A 17245-nucleotide genomic window follows, 5' to 3' on the forward strand; every position below is an offset into this window, starting at 1 on the left:
AATAACATGCACATGCTTGTTAGTATTCACATAAGGACCTAAAGCTTGACTGCTTATTTGATATTGCAGGACACAGAACATCTTGAAGGTTTGTCCAAGTGTTCAATATTTATTTTTATACATCAGTTGTGAGAGCACCATTCTTCATAAATGCATAGTATAAAATGCAAGAGTATGGCTAGATCCATTTCAGAAATTATGAAACTTTTGCCCGATTCACAAAAGAAAATTATTGAATTTTTCTATGTATTTTATACATTTTAATTAAAATATAATTATAGCACTTTCTCCCAGGTTGCCACAACTCTCAAACTGCTAGATTCTTCTTGTCCCATTATTATCGCTACATGTATTTATGCACAAGTACAATCTGCTGAGTCCATTCTGTTTTTTGTATATGGACAGTTTCAGTGATACTGTTTGTATTGGATAGCTAATTAGAGAGCTCATCCCTGGTAGAGGATGCTCTCCCATTCCCAGTGATCATCAGATGTCTTATCCGCAGATGTGATCCTATGAGGTTGTTTTTCCTTTCCACATCAACATGTCTACTCATACTGCCATTGTTCAAATGTTGCTTATGCAGGCATTTCTAGGAAAGACTGTTTCACAGCCGACTTCTGGTGTTTCATTCTTACAGTCTTCCTATCCCCTCTTCTGTGATGTTAGCAGAGCCATATATGCAAGAATTGTGACGTAGTTGTTGGGTAGGGCTACCCAGGACCTGTTGATGTCTGCATCGTGTCCAGTGGTGGATTTCTGTGATGGTCTCCATTTTCTGTAAAGAAAAGCATTCTGATAAAGGTTTAATAGATCTGGTCTGATAAAGTGGTGGTAGTGGAGTCTCTTCTAAGATCTATGACCTCACTAGCCATTGAAAGCGGGGTAGGTTTCTAATACCATGCATGGTATCCCTCCATGTTAAACAGGCTTAAGTGCAATTAGTCAGTCATTGGTTGCCACCAATATGTGAGTGCCTCTTACCATACCTTTATGGATATCTTACCATGCTGGTCATTGCCATGGTTGAAAGGTGTCACAACTGGGTAGGACTATTAATTGCCTCTCTATCTTGGCATCTGGCATAGTATTTTCTGGTAACCTGGAAGTTAGAAAAGATGCTTTTAGATCTGATCCAGATCAAATACTTTTGAGCATTGTGTACTAACTGTGCTGTATAGGGATGCAGCAATAGGGCCTTAGTATCAATCTCTGTGAGACAACCAAAGGCAAAAATATTAGATTATATTGTTTGGAGAGTCTCTTGGATTACCCTGATCAGTCATTCAAATGGGGAAGCCCCATGCCTAGTCTTGTGTTTCTTGTGGGGAGCACTGTCAACCCCCGTGGAGTAACTTCCTCTAAGGTGCATACATATATGCATACCCGTGTGTATGTGTGAGTGTGTGTGTGTGTGTGAGTGTGTGTGTGTGTGTGTGTGTGTGTGTGTGTGTGCGTGTGTGTGGCTTTTAGATGAATATAAAATAATAAAATCCTTAAGGCGTCATCAGATAACCTTGGTGTCATTTCTCCCCCCTCCTTCTCTTCCTCCTTCTATACTGACATCTCCGTGCTCCCCACGCAACCCTCCCCATTTTTCTATGTCCTGCTTCATATTACCTACATCTTGCTGTTCTCCTCAAGTCCCCCTACCCTGCTACAGCCCCTTTATAATTGTCAGGCTTCTGTGGTTCCTCAGTGTTACATATTCAAATCTGAAGGCTTGGAGCTAGGAACTGCACGTAACAAAGAGTACATAGCACTTGTCTTTCTGAGTCTGGGTTACCTCACTCAGTATAATCTTTTCTAGGTCCATCTATTTACCTAGCAAAGGTAGCTAATTAACCCATTGAGTGATTTTTTTTTTTTTTAGAAAAAAATTTCAACTTAGCAACTCAAACAGCAATTTTAAAAATTAAATAATCTAAAGTAATGGAATACAAAGATACACTCATTTGATCTTAAATGCCGAGGACCAGATTTCTTTCTTCCTTTTCTTTTCTTTTTTTTTTTTTTTTTAACCCCCACAATTAAAACGCTGTCTCTAGAAAAGCAGAAAGTTTTGTATAGACAACACAAACAGTGTAATTTATAATCTTCACTCCTCTCAAATCGGATCCTGGTGTTTCAGACTGCATTCCTAGGCTTAGCACAGCATGACAGCAAGCCACAGGGTAAAGTTTGCCTGTGCTCTCAGAACCAAGGCTGTGGTGAAGTCGCATGATGCAGCACTGCTAAAACACCTCGAATTTACTACACACCTATCTTTGAACTTGATTTTGGTTGTTGCATATTCAGAAACCTTCCACTGAGGCTGGAGAGAAGGCTTAGCAGTTAAGGCTAGACTCACACCCAAACACTTAATAACCTGTTCACTCTTGCCAGCTACTGTGACACCCACCCCCAAACACACACTAAGTTATACAATTCCACATGGGCTCATGACTCCTAGACTAAGAAGCATGTCCTGGTCATCTAACCCAGTGGCTCTGAAACAGTGAGATCATCCTTCATTTATCAGATTCCTATAAAACCAACAGGGAAATCGAAGAACTGCTTATGTTGAGTTGAGAAGTTTAGGAGGTGTCCAGATGACAGACAGTACACCTTAAGCCCCAGATCCCCAGGACCATTTGATCTAATCAGAGGTCACTTCACTGATAAGCCTGGGTCTGGGAACGAATATGTCCTCATGCTGGGGTACCCAAGAGAGTTGTAGCACAACCCTGGCTCTTCACATTCTCATTCAGCCTTCTGTGCCTAACTCAGAAGATGTCCAGTTAACCATCAAGGCAATGGAGACAGGGGACCAGGTGCTGACAGGTTATGGAAGAATGCTTAAGACTAATCACCAGTCAGCACACATTTCCAGCTTCAGTCATTCATTCCTAATGTCTATTTGTTTCTGTTATAGAAACAACACCCTTTCATTAAAAGAACTTTTGAAATTACATAAGAGCAGAAGAGAAAAAAATTATAATTCCATCAGTTATGTACACAACCATTAACATGTGAATGTTTTCTGTCTTTTAATGAATAGATTGCTGGGTTTTTTGCTGAACTGTGTTCATTCTGTGTTCAATTTTGCATCCTGCTTTTTTCGCACTGTTACAGCATACACATTTTCCATTTGTAAACAACATTTTCTTTCATGGCTTCACAATATGCTTTGATGTGGTTGTACTGCGTGGAATGTTTCTTCCTAATTTTTCACCACTTTGAATAATGTTCAAGAGGATGTGTATATGCAGTAGAACCACCTTTTTAAATGATGTACCCAAGGAGAAAATATGGAGTCAAAGATTTCTAAGCATTTTCACACATCCTGTCAAGTCGTTTTCATACTTTATTTAGATGCAATTACATGATGCTTTAAAATCCTAGAAATAAAGATAAAAGTATTTACCATTATTCCCCTGAGGTCTAGAGGCTGTCAGCTAGTAAGCACCCTTTCCTCATCATTTGAAATACACATGCGCGCGCGTATTTTTTTTCTCTCTCTCTCTCTCTCTCTCTCTCTCTCTCTCTCTCTCTCTCTCTCTCTCTCTCACACACACACACACACACACACACATAAATATCATATATATATCATATATATATTTATGATATATATATATATATATATTATTACTAAATTAAGACCATTGTGGTCTATAACAGATTTGCTCTTGATATAATCATTTGCAAATATAGTCCTATGTCAAAAGTTCAGTAGCTGGGAAGATGACTTGACTCAGTGAGTAAATTAATTTTCAGACAAGCATGGAGACCTGAGTTCCAGTCCCCAGGACCCACACCAGTGGCTTCTGCCTGTAATCCCAGTACTATCGAAAGTAGCAGAAATTAGGCAAATTCCAGGGGCTCACTAGCCAGCCAGAAACAGTTAAGCTTCAGATATTTTTATATTAACTCTGAAAGGCACCTGTTTTGGACAACTAAAAAGCTAAGAAATGCCCAACACTACTCCCCTTGCCCTGACTATCTTTTTTTTTTGCCCCCTGTGGTGTGTGTGTGTGTGTGTGTGTGTGTGTGTGTGTGAGAGAGAGAGAGAGAGAGAGAGAGAGAGAGAGAGAGAGAGAGAGAGAGAGAGAGANGAGAGAGAGAGAGAGAGAGAGAGAGAGAGAGAGAGAGAGAGAGAGAGAGAGAGATCTATCTTCTGGGTTGATGACATTAAAAGTGGGGTGGATGCCTCCTTTTGACTCTTGGGAAATGAGCAAAGTGGGGTCCTCTGTTGCAAGAATGAGTAAGCCAGGAGCCACCTCCGGCACTGGGAGGCCCTGTGACACACTCTCCAGATGACAGCTTCTGCTCGGGCCCTCCCTCTCTGATTCTTTGCTTATTGTCTAGCCTGAAAGTTTTTCCTTCTAGAGCAGCGGTTCTCAGCCTTCCCAATGCTGTGCCCTTTAATACAGTTCCTCATGTTGTGGTGACCCCACAACCATAAAACTATTTTTGTAGATACTTTATAACTGTAATTTTTCTTCCATTATGAATCATAATGTAAACGTTTGTGGAGACAGAGGATTACCAAAAGGGTTATGACCCACAGGTTGAAAAGCCCTGCCCTACAAAAACAAGCTCTCAACAAATACAATATCCCAACCCCTTTGCTTCAATTTGGGATAATTCTGTAAGGACATCCCAGCTTCTGGATTCTTTGCAGGATTGGTTGGTCTTTGTTATAACTAACTAATTTCTAGCCCTCGATTGCTCAACACCCCCCCCCCTTCCTTTACCTCCCGGCTAGTATAGATCTTACAGCTACCACAGTAAACATACACAGGTGCTTTCAAAAGTCTCACTCTGCTCCCTTTCTAGGCTGGAACTCCAGCCCTGCCAATAACTCGGTCCACGTGTCAAATGGACATCATTTCTGGGCCTTATTTTCCTAACATGCAAAGTAAGATGTTTTGTCTTATCTATCCACAGCTTCTTACTTTAAATGGATTCCTGTGATCTCTGATTTGTTTTGTTTTGTTTTGTTTTTTAAAGAAAACTCATTTTTATAAAACTCATTGACCAGGAACCAAAACATTCTTTAGGGTCCTGGTTATTTGCGAATGCATATGACTCTACAGGTCTGATTCTGTGGTGTAACCCAGAGCCTGCCCCAAGGAAGAGCTTACCCTCAGTGAAGAGCCTCCAGACTAGAGAGTAAGCACAAACAACTCTTCTCTCCCAGAGAAGGAGGGTTCAGCTGCAAGATATTGGCTACTGTGTTCCTGGAGAGGTATCTAAATGAGAGGACCACACCACACACACACACACACACACACACACACACACACACCCCGCAAAGAAATCACATGACAGCTTCTTATTTACAATGGAGATATGCAAGAAGCTCTAGGATTCAAAGAATAAATAAAGGAAACAGAAACCAGGCTGAGTACCTACTAAGTGTGCGCCCAGTATTCTTGTTCTTTTGCATAGTAGGTTCATTTCATCTTCGCAGCACTCCCAGTAAGTTGGCCAATGACCAACACCATCCCTATTTTACAGATGATGCCACTACTAAGGACATGAGACAACACAGAGTCAGGTGTACATTCCCTGGTCCTACCCAAATGCAAAGTGCATGCCTGCTCCTGTCCTGTTTCCTCAGCAAGAGCTAGTGTGCACCTGGAGGGCAAGCCACTGTCTTTCCCCCTTGGAATCCTGAGTACCTGGCAGGGTGTCAATCACCTACGACTAAACACACGTTTATGACATTAATTACTTAAGTTCTCAACTTCCAAGAGTGGCATTTCCATCGAGTTATCATACAATCAGCCTTCTTACATCCCCTCCAAACTTCTCTTAAAATGCTCAGTCTTCAGAGGAAACCAAATACAAGAAAAATGGCTCAGCTCTTCCTCAGTTACACAGTGAGTTCAATCCCTTCCAGTTTGCAAGATCACTCACCTGTCCTGATAAGCTGACTGATTGCGCCTAAACTCCGTACGCTTTGGAAAAATGGTTTAAACACCTTCTTCTTAACATAGCCATAAAAAGCATTCTAAGAATATTGGATCATTCAGTGGGACTCAGTGAGACCAATGTCTGCACTGCTGCCTCCCAGGTACCTATGCTTTAATAAAGCATGCTTTATAAACCTCATGAAGGCTATAATTAAATTTATAAGCAGCATTTCTCACAACTTTAACAAAAGATGTCTAACTGGTGGTGTATGTGTATTTTCTGTGTGTGTGTGTGTGTGTGTGTGTGTTTTAAAATCCTGTTCCATAAAGATTATGGCTCCCCCGCTGTTTGGAAAAGATCATCTCACTTGTAACACTAATAACTTGAGCAGGGGAGAAGCTGGCCTGGTGAATGGAATGCACTTCACTGCACATCTTGGCTCAGCTAGAAATCGGAAACAGATGGTCCTTGCGGCTGCATTCCCACTCGAGCCTGCTCACTGCCAGCCTGTGGTCTTCAGTGGGCTGCTGCTGGCAGTCTGTGACTTGAACATAGTAGGACGTGGCAAAAGAAATCAAATCTTTTCCAATGAGCAGCAAGTCATAATGAAATTTGACAGATATGACATTCTATACCTAACATCTAGTTAGAATATATTAACCTTTTAGTTTTCTTAAGCGCCTTGCAGAGAAGTTGTGAATATACATATTAGAAGCTTGTGTTGCGTGTGTTCTCTTTTCCTTTTTTCTTTCTTTCTTTCTTTTTTTTTTTTTTTCCTTTTTAACAAGGGGCAGAGGGTTTAGCCCAATCTTGGGTGTCAGCTGGCTAACAGAAAATGAAGAGAGAGATTAAAAGTCAAGGAACTTCTAAATAGAAACGAAGTGCAAGATCTGCCAATAAGGAGGAAATTAATTCTTTGCAGGGCATGATGAGTGAGTTCCTACAGAAACAAAAGAAAAAAAGCATCAATATTTTTCTTAAGGACAAAAATCTACACGTTTACATGCAAAACACCCAGGCAAAAATATGATTAGCCTCAGAGTACATCACATCATTCAAATGGAATGGGACTGTCTGGACTCCCTCAATTTTTTAATACTGCTGTTTCCGGTTTGTGGGTTTTCTTCTGCCACACTGCAAGGTGGCCTGGGACACCAAGTTTTAAGGTCAGGACACTTATACTTAGAAATAACATGTGCCTGTGCAGATAGCTTCACCACTTTTGCTGGAAGGAAGGAAGAAAAGAATGAAGGGAGGGAGGGAGGGAGGGAGGGAGGGAGGGAAGGAGGGAAGGAGGAAGGAAGGAAGGAAGGAAAGGGAGGGAGGGAGGGAGGAAGGAAGGAAGGTAGGAAGGAAGGAAGGAAGGAAGGAAGGAAGGAAGGAAAGAAGGAAAGAGAACAGGAGGGGAGGGGAGGGGAGGGGAGGGAGGGGAGGAAGAGAAAACACACACACACACACACACACACACACACACACACACACACCACTCCAACCCCAGAAGAGGGAGCTGGGTGTTCTTTCTGGCTGTGGGGAAACTGAACTCCTAACTTCTATGGTGGCTCTTCTGCCTCCCCTATATCAAGACCTGTGAATAAAACCACACTCACTTGAATTCAGCAAGGTAGTGCAGTGTACTGAGCTCTATTTGGGGATTTTTGCACCTGACTAAAGTTAGAGGAAAGACCTAGGTATTAATAGTACATGATCTCTCTTCAGAATAGAACTCTATTTTATTTTCTCTTTTTAATCTTAGATGTCCATTTGCCCTGCCCTGAGCTCTGCAGCCTCGGAAACAGGCACCATTATAATTTCAGGGTTTCTAAGATTATAGTGATTCAAGCCAGTGTGTGTGTACGTGCGTGCGTGTGTGTGTGTGTGTGTGTGTGTGTGTGTGTGTGTGTGTGTGTAAGCCCAATGTCTAAATCTACAAAAAGAAATACAATGTATCTGCCTAATAGGAAAAGCACTGGTGGGATAGTTTTTACTCAAGCAGATGTAGGCTGAATCTTTCTTATTTCTTTATTTTTAAAACAAAATCCTGATTGTAGTTTAGATTAGCCTTTTATGTGCAAACCTCTTGCCTACACCTCCTAGGGTCACAGGTGGCCACCAGCATACCAGGATGGCTTTGATATTGATTAACTGGAATATTTTGCTGAGACGCTTGCCTCTTGGACTCAGACCTGATAACTGAAAATAATATCAGCCTTATAGGACTGTTACACACATTTCATGCGCATCACCTAAAAGCATTTTAGGAGGTGCCTGGCATAGAGCAGGTGCTAAACCTTGTAAGTGACCTCAGAGGTAATATCAGGGGTAAAAAGAGCCAAACTTAACTCCTGTGCTTTTTCCTCATTCCATTTCCAACTCAGGAACCCTAAATAGGACACTTTGCTGCCCAGCATCTGTTTCTGATCATAAAGTGAGGTTAATAACAAGTCTACCTCATAAGAACCTACCTGGAAAAAAAAAAAAATACTTAAGGCTCTTGGAACATCGCCTGGCTGAGAGGAAACACCGGATAAACGTTAGCTGTTATTACATGCTGCGTTCAAATCACGTGCTCTTGTCGAGTTTCACATTTCCAAGGGTCCTGGAAACAAAGCTTAAAAGGAGAGGGAAATGCATTTAATTGCTGGCACTCCAGAAATGCTATTTAATGGATGGATGGATGGATAAAAGACATATGTTCATCAAAGACAGGTGGTAATACAGCCAGCCTATCTGAGGGAGACACAGAAGAACGATCTAGATAAAACAGGCAACGGGGAGTCAAAGAGCTGCAGATCCCTGCAGAGTGGGACTCTGACCCAGGCCGTGTACTAAAAGGGGGAAACAGCATGAACAAAACGGACAGAGGAATCTGTAGGACCATGAGGCTGCAACTGGCTCTCCAGGTGGGCAAACCTCTGTGTCTTCCTAACCACCCGACGGGCCTCCTACCATTCCCAAAGCCCTTGGAAGAAAGAAAGAGACAGTCCTGCCCCGGGAACCTCAGCGTGAGGATGGGAAGACTGTCTGAAATACACGATTTCAGGAGTAGGTACTAGTATCCAACCTGTATTGGCACGAGGCTCAGCCTCACCACATGGGATCAAAGGATGGGAAACCAGGGTATTTCTCCAGAGAGGAGCAGCATGAAATAAACAGAGCAGTGGTGACAGGACAGCCCTTGTCACATAGGAAGTATGCACTGGAGGTATATATTTTGCACACAATCACACAAATACATGTGTGCACACGTACATAGCCTACACAAGTTATGGTTTTTGTCTTCCTGATTCCCATAGGCCAGAGAAAATCAGAGAGGTTTATTAAACTGGGAGAGGGCACACAGTCCATAACCCTCAGAGCAGGGTACGAGACTTTAGAAACAATACTCTCAGCTATTCTTCTACCAAAGCCCCTGAAAAGCAAGAGTCCTCCAGTACACATTGCGTTTTCGTAGCACGGAATCAGACCTTCCCATCCACGCTGTCCACCTGTTGAAGTCCGGTGCCCCAGTGCACTGGAGGAAAGACCCAGCTACGAATCCTGTGCCCTGGGACTCTTGGTTTGTTTGTTTGCTTCCCATAACACAAAGGGTTTCAGTTGGGCACTTTGTGATGGCCAGAGCAAGGTGAGGAGGCCACTGGCACTTGGCCCGAGACTTCTTCGGGTGCTCCATTTCCTTCCAAGTGCTTCTCCTTATCACCTGGGCCTTATTCTATCTCCTGACTGCACAACAAGGGGATCCCACTTCTTACAATACAGAGTCAAGGAAAGAAAAATAAATAAATAAAAGCCCAGACTCCCCGGCTTGGTTCCCAATGGGAAACGCTGCCTTCGCCTCAGAGCCACTCACTCGCGTGCATGGAGAAGTGTTCAAATGACAAGAGTTAAATTCAAACCATGTAGCCGCTTTCCGCTATTTTTTTTCCCCCTGACTGAAGGCAAACCATTTAGATGTTTGTTTCCAAAAAGGCATCTGTCAGCAATCAAAGAGGGAAAAATGCATAAGGCAGGGCAATTGTTTGGAGTAGCATTTCCTGGATCATGTGAAATGCTTGAATTGTTCCCCATTATGCTCACCAAATAATTTCCCACAATAATTGCAATATTTAACATGTTTTATTTAATCTCGTTTTAAGGCTATTAACAACGGGGCCACACCGTGAAAGGGCTGCTATCTGAGGAAGGGCAGTTTCCAGCAGGCTTTTAGTCGACAAGGATAATGTCAAATGTTTCTAATTGTTCTAGATTTTAAAACTGTTTTCCAAAAATATCTAACATTTCTTTGCTCAAGAATACTGTGTTATCTACCACAAAGTCCTCTCAGGTTTTCCATCATTCACAAAATGAAATCTGGATGCCAGTTTAGGTGGTGCCCCATTCATTCATAAAGAATGGGCAAGCATAAGACGTTCGGAATCCTGGAAGTGTGGTGCTTCAGGGGACAACACCTCCAACTTCAGAGCTTTCTGAAAGACAGACTTAGACATGGAAACGCTGCAGCCTCACACGTATGTGTGCCCTGGTACCCTCATGTAGGAGAGGAAGCTGGATATGATACAGTGGGACAGGGGGCCTAAGGAGAGGAATGGGTAGAATGAGAGGTGGATTCAAAGACAGAGCGATGCTTCCTTTTTCTATTCCTTCAAGGTGGGGGGGAGGTAGGGTCAAGTTGCTATTTTACATTATAGTAGAATTTACAAATTCTTTCCTTGTCTTTCTCCAGATGGTCATTTTCATAACGCTGCGGTTGCACAAGGCTGCGAAGGACCTGGCCAGGAAAGTTGGGGTGCGTTTCTGAAAGGAGCAAGTGCCCCTCATGGGACACACTTGCTGTGCTATCACAGGTTCCTTAGACTTGAGACAAAGGGCATACAAACACAAATAACCCCCAAAGATGGAGAGTAATCCTCCTAGCCCTATGTTATTAGAAGATTACAATGGGATGGGACGGGGGGGGGGTTACGAGAAAGAGGGGGAAAGGCCTAATTTATTGTATATTCAGCCCTAAGTGCAGCCTGGAAGCCACGCTTGAAATGAGAAAACACCTCTGGCTCTAAAAGACTAGACATTACTTTACTGAAATTATTTTGGTCAAAAAGAGCTAGCTGCTGTATTACCATAATGCTAAATAATTAAATGATGATGATACTGATGACTATAACAATAACAATCCCTATTACAATTAAGGAGTGGTCCATAAATAAAAAGAGAAAAAAAACCACCAAGGTAACCTCTTTGCAACTTAAAGACCTGAACCAAAGCTACCAAAGCATAATTAGGTTGAAGCTATGCCTAGGAAAAATTCATTAGCTAGTTGAACTGTTAAAACCACATCTCGTCAATGATCACAGTTGTTCCCTTCAAGAAATAGTAATCAATTCTCCCACACCCTGAGGTACCTACATAGAGGCCTCTGGGTACAGAACTGTAGACTGTCACCAGTGGGAACTTGGGGACCCAAAGGTTGCTCAGCTACTAAACCAAACTCAGTAAGAGTTTTCAGTGCCGCTCTCACACAGGTGTTCCATGCAGTCCCAGCCCAGCCCAGCTCTCAGGAATGGCAGCTACCAAACACAAGTGACCAAAGACGAGATTCTGGTCACTTCCTGTTCCCTGTTAGTCTTCAATAAGTGACTTGAATTCGGTAGCTGTCTAGACTTCTTCCCACTTTTTTTTTTTTTTTTTTTAAAGATCATTTTTCTAGCACTTCTTATACATAGGTCCATGTTATTACATTTTTTTTTCAGGCCAAAAAAATTTTTTGCATAACTTAAAATAAATCCCTACAAATAAGATGACTGGGTTATAGTATGGAAATGAGAGTTAAATTCTCCTGATTGAAGAGACTCTCATATCAAACTTATCTGGAATTGTGTAAAAATGAATTGATAAAAGACTGCTTACTTTATTAATAAAGATTGAAGATGTCCAATTCATTTCTACAGCATCAAAAAAAAATATATAGCTATATAGGCTAGTGTTGGCTAGAACGCACATCGCACCAGCAATGTAGTACTTCACTCCCATGAAAACACAAGGAAACACAGCGCCAACTGAACCAGAAAGCAAGGGACTCAGAAGCTGGCGTCGTGTATTTAGGTTCTTTCATAACCAAATTAACTAATGAATTAATTAAAAATTTAAAAAAAAAAAACACAACAACAATAACAACCAAAACCACAATCAAGGTATAGAAAGAGAAATAATTTTCCCCTGGAATCTCTTTTTTTTCTCTCCTTGGAAAACCTGTTCGGTTATTCCCAGATTAAGTTTTAGACTCTTTGCTTTGCTTCCAAGGGAGATGTGTAGCACAGCAAAACCTAAGCAACAAACACTTTCCATAAAATGTGCAGCTCACAGTCTTGAGGAGGGTGGCTGTGAAAAGCAGATACTGAATCAGACTTAAAGTCTGAGGGGGGGAGGGAAAAAAGCCCCAAAGGTTGCATGATAGTCTCTAAGCAGTTCCATCTGTCAGGCAGAAATTTTAGGCTAATAGCCTGTGGCGATCTCCCTCCGCAGTCCACTACCTGCCTTTGTCCTATTAAATCTCTTTATTCTCCTTAAAAAAAAAAAAAAAAAAACGGGTGGGGGGGGGTTGTTGGAAGGAAAAGAAAAACCTTGCAGACCAAAATCATCTGAGTGATGAAGCCCTAATTTTAACCACCTCCCTTTGATGTGTAGCAGTGGGGCTCTTGTTTTAAAGAGAGAGAAGGGAAGACAGTTCTAGCAGCAGACTCCTCATCTCCACTTCACCTTGCCACTGGGTCTGGGAGAGATTGGTTCATTGTCAAGGAGATTTTTTTTTTTTTACCCATGATTCCATATGGTATGGACCGGACTACATGTTGCCCCACATGCCACTGCAAATGTTTTCTCAATTAGGTGTCTTATCTCCCGTGAGTTAGCATCAGATGAAGCTTGCTGACAGCGTAATGGCAGGGAAAGCTTCCGACGGCTCCATCAAATGGCAGCTTTGCTACGACATCTCGGCCAGAACTTGGTGGATGGTGAGTTGGCAGCCGGGACTGCCTTTTTTTTTTCCTCCCCCCCCCCCTTTTCTACTTTCCCTCCCTCTTTGACAAAATGTCCCAGACCTCACATTCATCAAACTCACATTTGATTTTTTACACTCTTCAGTGAGGCTGCCTCGCACTGCTTGTTCTTACCACCCTCCCTCTCTCTGCCACTCTGCAACTGGAGTTCCCAGTAATGCTTGCCCTTGTTTTCCATGGGATGTGTGTGTGTGTGTTTTAAATATATCTATACATTAAAAACATTTTTAAGACTGTCAAAAGTTTTAAGGTGGAATTCTGTATTTTAGCTATGGATGTCTGCAGATTAGAGAAAAAAAGAGCTGTTTGTCCTGCCCCTTGGGTTTCGTGTCCTCTGTCTATCTTCACACCCTCCTCACTTTTGATTTTTGGAACTATGGGGTCCATGGTTCTCCTTGGCCGTGAGACTTTACTAGGGATGCATATCAAACCCTGGACTGGTCCATGCAAGCCCTGCCTGTGAGAATCCTTTCATGCCCCATTAATTGGAATGCCTCAAGTCACCTGTGAGAGTTCTCTAAGGATCCATTCGTCATTTTCCTCAGGGGACCAGAGCTCTGACATTTAACTTTTCCATGTCTGTTTATATCGGAGCAGACCTTCCGTCTCTAAGAACCACCAACTTCGAGTGGAACGGACCCACACACCCTTCCTTTCCGTTTCTCTGGGCACAAGAAAGTTTCAGGAACTCCTAACTTTGTAGCTGCAAAACGAGTTAACTCACATGTCATGGTCAACCAGGCCAGACAACCTTTGACTTCTGGGATCTCTAAGGGCTGGGGTGAAGTGGGAGGATGGACAATAGCTCATTGTCACAGGAGACGCTTGTCCTGTGAGGAAGAGAGTCCCAGAATCATTCCTGTCCTCATTAGGGTGGTGTCCGTTAAGGATTCATTCGTTAGCACCGCATTCCTAGTTTTCCGTAATTATTATTCTTACAGCAAGCGTGAATTCTTCCAGGGAGTGAGAAAAAAAAAAAAAAAGTTTGCTTCCAGGACAATGAATGTATTATCCGTTCCTAACTGGACCGTGAACTTCAGCTCGTTTCACATAGATATCAGTTTAAGAAAAGGAGAGTGTGTGTGATGTCGCAGGGGGAGTCTGGCGACTGGGATTACAAAACAGGGCATGGTTCACTGTACGATCTACAGAAAAAAGTACTCTGCCTTCCTGGACAAATGGTGCTATCCTTTTGGCAAGACATAGGAATTCAGAAGACTGACTCTTAAAAGTGAAGTACTGCAGGAGTCTATTCGGCCGCTGCCTGGGATTCAGTATGTCCATCCCAAGGACTTGAGTAAAATTAGTTGTGGGTATGTGTGTACTTGTATAATTTCTCTCGTAATTTCTTAACTAGACGTCTGAAACTTTACCAGTGGTTACAGAACAGTATTGCAGAGTGCTTTTGGCTAATGAGATCCGCAATCCTCTATCTCTTACGACCCTGAGCGTATTCAAGGCGTTTATTTTCCCATTAGACTTTCTGCCAGCAAGAACAAGGTTTGCTTGTATGAGATGGTCATATTGCTTCAATTCACACAGCTTGTTAAGCACTACAAATGAATTTACTGATTAGATTGGCAATTATTTTCTACCCTAAGTTGTAAGCTTGAAAAAAAAGGGGGGTGGGAGGAACTGCTCTTGGGAAAAACATTCTTTTCCCTTACTGTACTTCAGGCAGTCCTAGATTTTTATAGACTGTTAATGGTAAATAGTGTCATCTCTTTTTATTTCTTGCGAATATCACCAAATGCTTCTCTCGAGCTCATTCTCTCTCTCTCTCTCTCTCTCTCTCTCTCTCTCTCTCTCTCTCTCTCTCCTAGTTTGGAAAACTGTAATTTCTTTTCTGTAAAGTTTACTTGGAAGTTGCTCTTCATCTAAAATTATTTTGCAGATGTTTTACCACAGGGAATATAATGTATAAAAGTGGTGGGAACACTTAGCAATGCATTTGACTCAAGATAAACAATGCAGAAAGCACGCACGCTGCTGTTTAGGCTGTGCACTGAAAAGGAGTTTCTCGGGACTTCAGTGCCTCTTGATTTTTGCTTTGAATAAGGGGTGAGAAATCTACAGGCTCTTTAGAGAAGATGTAGGAAATACCATAGGGAATAAATCAAAATTTTAGTTCCCTTAAGGGCAGTTGCACACCATAGAATTTTAGACCTACCAGTTACAAATAATTCTGATGTAAATTTTCCAGTTTTGGTGGCAAGCTAAGGAAAAGCTTTGTTGAAGGATGACACAGCTAATGAAAAGAATACAAATTTTACATTTTATTTCTTTAGTTCTCTTTCCTTGAATAGCCCCCACTCTTTCTCCCGCAAGATCGCCACCTTACTAGCCCCAACAATTTTTCCAAAGTGAAAAAAGAAAAGGAAAACTCCTGGTTTACATGGTTCCTCAAGCAAAAGACAGTTCAAGATCTGAATTTCACATTAAAGGCAAATAAAGCTTTAAAAATTACCTCCTGTGTCATCTGGCTGCTCAGGCTCCAGGCTCATAGTGGGAACCTCCGGCTTGGTCGTCCCAGCATACAAAGGCAACTCAGTGAATGCCCCCTCCGCCCACGGAGATTCGGCCTCAGCTGCCAGCTCTGGGATATGCAATTTTGCTTTTTAATGAATCGTAAACAATTTGTATGGCAAATGAGTTTGTTTGTTTTAGTTTTGGGGCATGTGCTGAGCCAGGTTGTACGAGGTCATCACCTATTTCAGGATTTAGATGCAAATGGGTGGAGCTCTGGGTCACTTTTTAATTTTTTTTCTCTAAATAATAAGGACACACTAGGATGAAAGAAACCAGTCAATAAAAGATTAAGAATAACGACCCCTCTCCCCCTTCTTTTTCCTCCCTTCCCCCAATAACTGCCCTGGCTTACAGTGAAGTTTTGTGCCCTTTTTAATAACTAACTGGAAACCATTTGCATGACGTAACCAACATTTCTTTTGGGTATTATAAGTTTTAGCATTGTCTTTAAAAAACTACTTCCACTTTAAAAAAAAAAAAAAAAAAAACAGCTATTTTATGATGAAAAATACTGACATGGGACATCTCCAGCATCACTTCTTGAGATTAAAAGTTAACATTTTCCTGAAGGATATTGGATATAAGAAATTAGAAATGTAGTTTTTATATGAAAGTGGTGAAGAAAAAAAAAAGTGCATGGGATACCCCAGCGTCTAATGAAAACTTTTATTCAAAGCCACCAAGTTGTAAACAACTGAGAGGTTGACAGGCAACTGGGTTCAAGCATGCACATTCTAACAGTAATTACCTTTGGCACAGCCACTTATGAGAAATCTTTTGATATCTGAGCCACTTCTCTAATGCTTTAATCATGTAAATCAAGAAATAGATATTGCGTATCAACTTCATCTCACTGTGTTGTGACATCTCTAGTTGAAACTTTCCGACAGAAAACTAAAGAGAGTACTTGCAAAAATTTTCTCCGCTCCAAATGAATTCGAAATGCCTCAAATGCACATGTATGTTCCAGAAAGGACTCTCCTCTGTTAGAACACCTCCATTCTCCCCATACAGCTTCAAAACGAAGGCAGAATAATTCTCCTGGTAACACTAATTTAGCGACAAGGGGACAAGGGTTGGTTATGGGAAATCTTGTCTGTGAATTTCAAAATAAATGTGTCTTTCTTCTATCATTCAAATTTAAGACTTATGATGTCTAAAGCAAAAAAAAAAAAAAAAAAAAAGTCCTGGGTGATTCTGCAACCAGCTGTTACCCAGGTCAAATTCCCGACCATTTATTTTTTTGACAAATTTTTCTTTTAGAAATTAACACATTAATTTTCAGTCAATAATTTGTTGTCTAATCCAATTGTTTACAACACAAACTTGGTATAACAGTAACATGCTTAGGCAAGAAGGATCTGGTATGCCTAGCAGTATAAATGTCTATTTTCTAAATATGCATGTAAAAACATGTTTCTGTGAAACACTGCCTTATTCTGCTTATCAATTAGAAGCCACCATGTGCAGTCTACTTCCACAATGGCTCGAAGCTCCGTGTTCATGGAAACCTCTTGCCTGTGTTTGCTTGAATTCATGTCGTGAGTCACCTTTCCCATTTCAACTTTTAAATGATGATTGTCAACTGAACAACTTTTCCAAATGACTGTTTTCTGCATGCCTTTGAAGATACTGCCTAATGAAGATTTTTCTAGGAACTGGCACTAGCCCTTTCAACATAATGACTGAAATATTGGAAATTGCTAAAATGAATGAAAAGATTCAAAATGAAGAGAACCAGGAAATAATAAAGTGTAAGATAG

The 17245-nt window shown here is 41.5% G+C and overlaps 1 long non-coding RNA gene across 1 annotated transcript; it reads right to left on the bottom strand.

Annotated features, from left to right (window-relative positions):
* Window positions 1-237: 237 nt before the first annotated feature.
* LOC110322726 lies at window positions 238-15509 on the bottom strand. The gene is made up of 3 exons (XR_002380584.2): window positions 15421-15509; window positions 1007-1102; window positions 238-778 (listed from the first exon to the last, which is right to left on the bottom strand). It is a non-coding gene; the product is annotated as an uncharacterized LOC110322726 (long non-coding RNA).
* Between the last annotated feature and the right edge of the window lie 1736 nt (window positions 15510-17245).

This window comes from Mus pahari, chromosome 6 (assembly GCF_900095145.1).
Source record: "Mus pahari chromosome 6, PAHARI_EIJ_v1.1, whole genome shotgun sequence".
Classification (NCBI taxonomy): domain Eukaryota; kingdom Metazoa; phylum Chordata; class Mammalia; order Rodentia; family Muridae; genus Mus; species Mus pahari.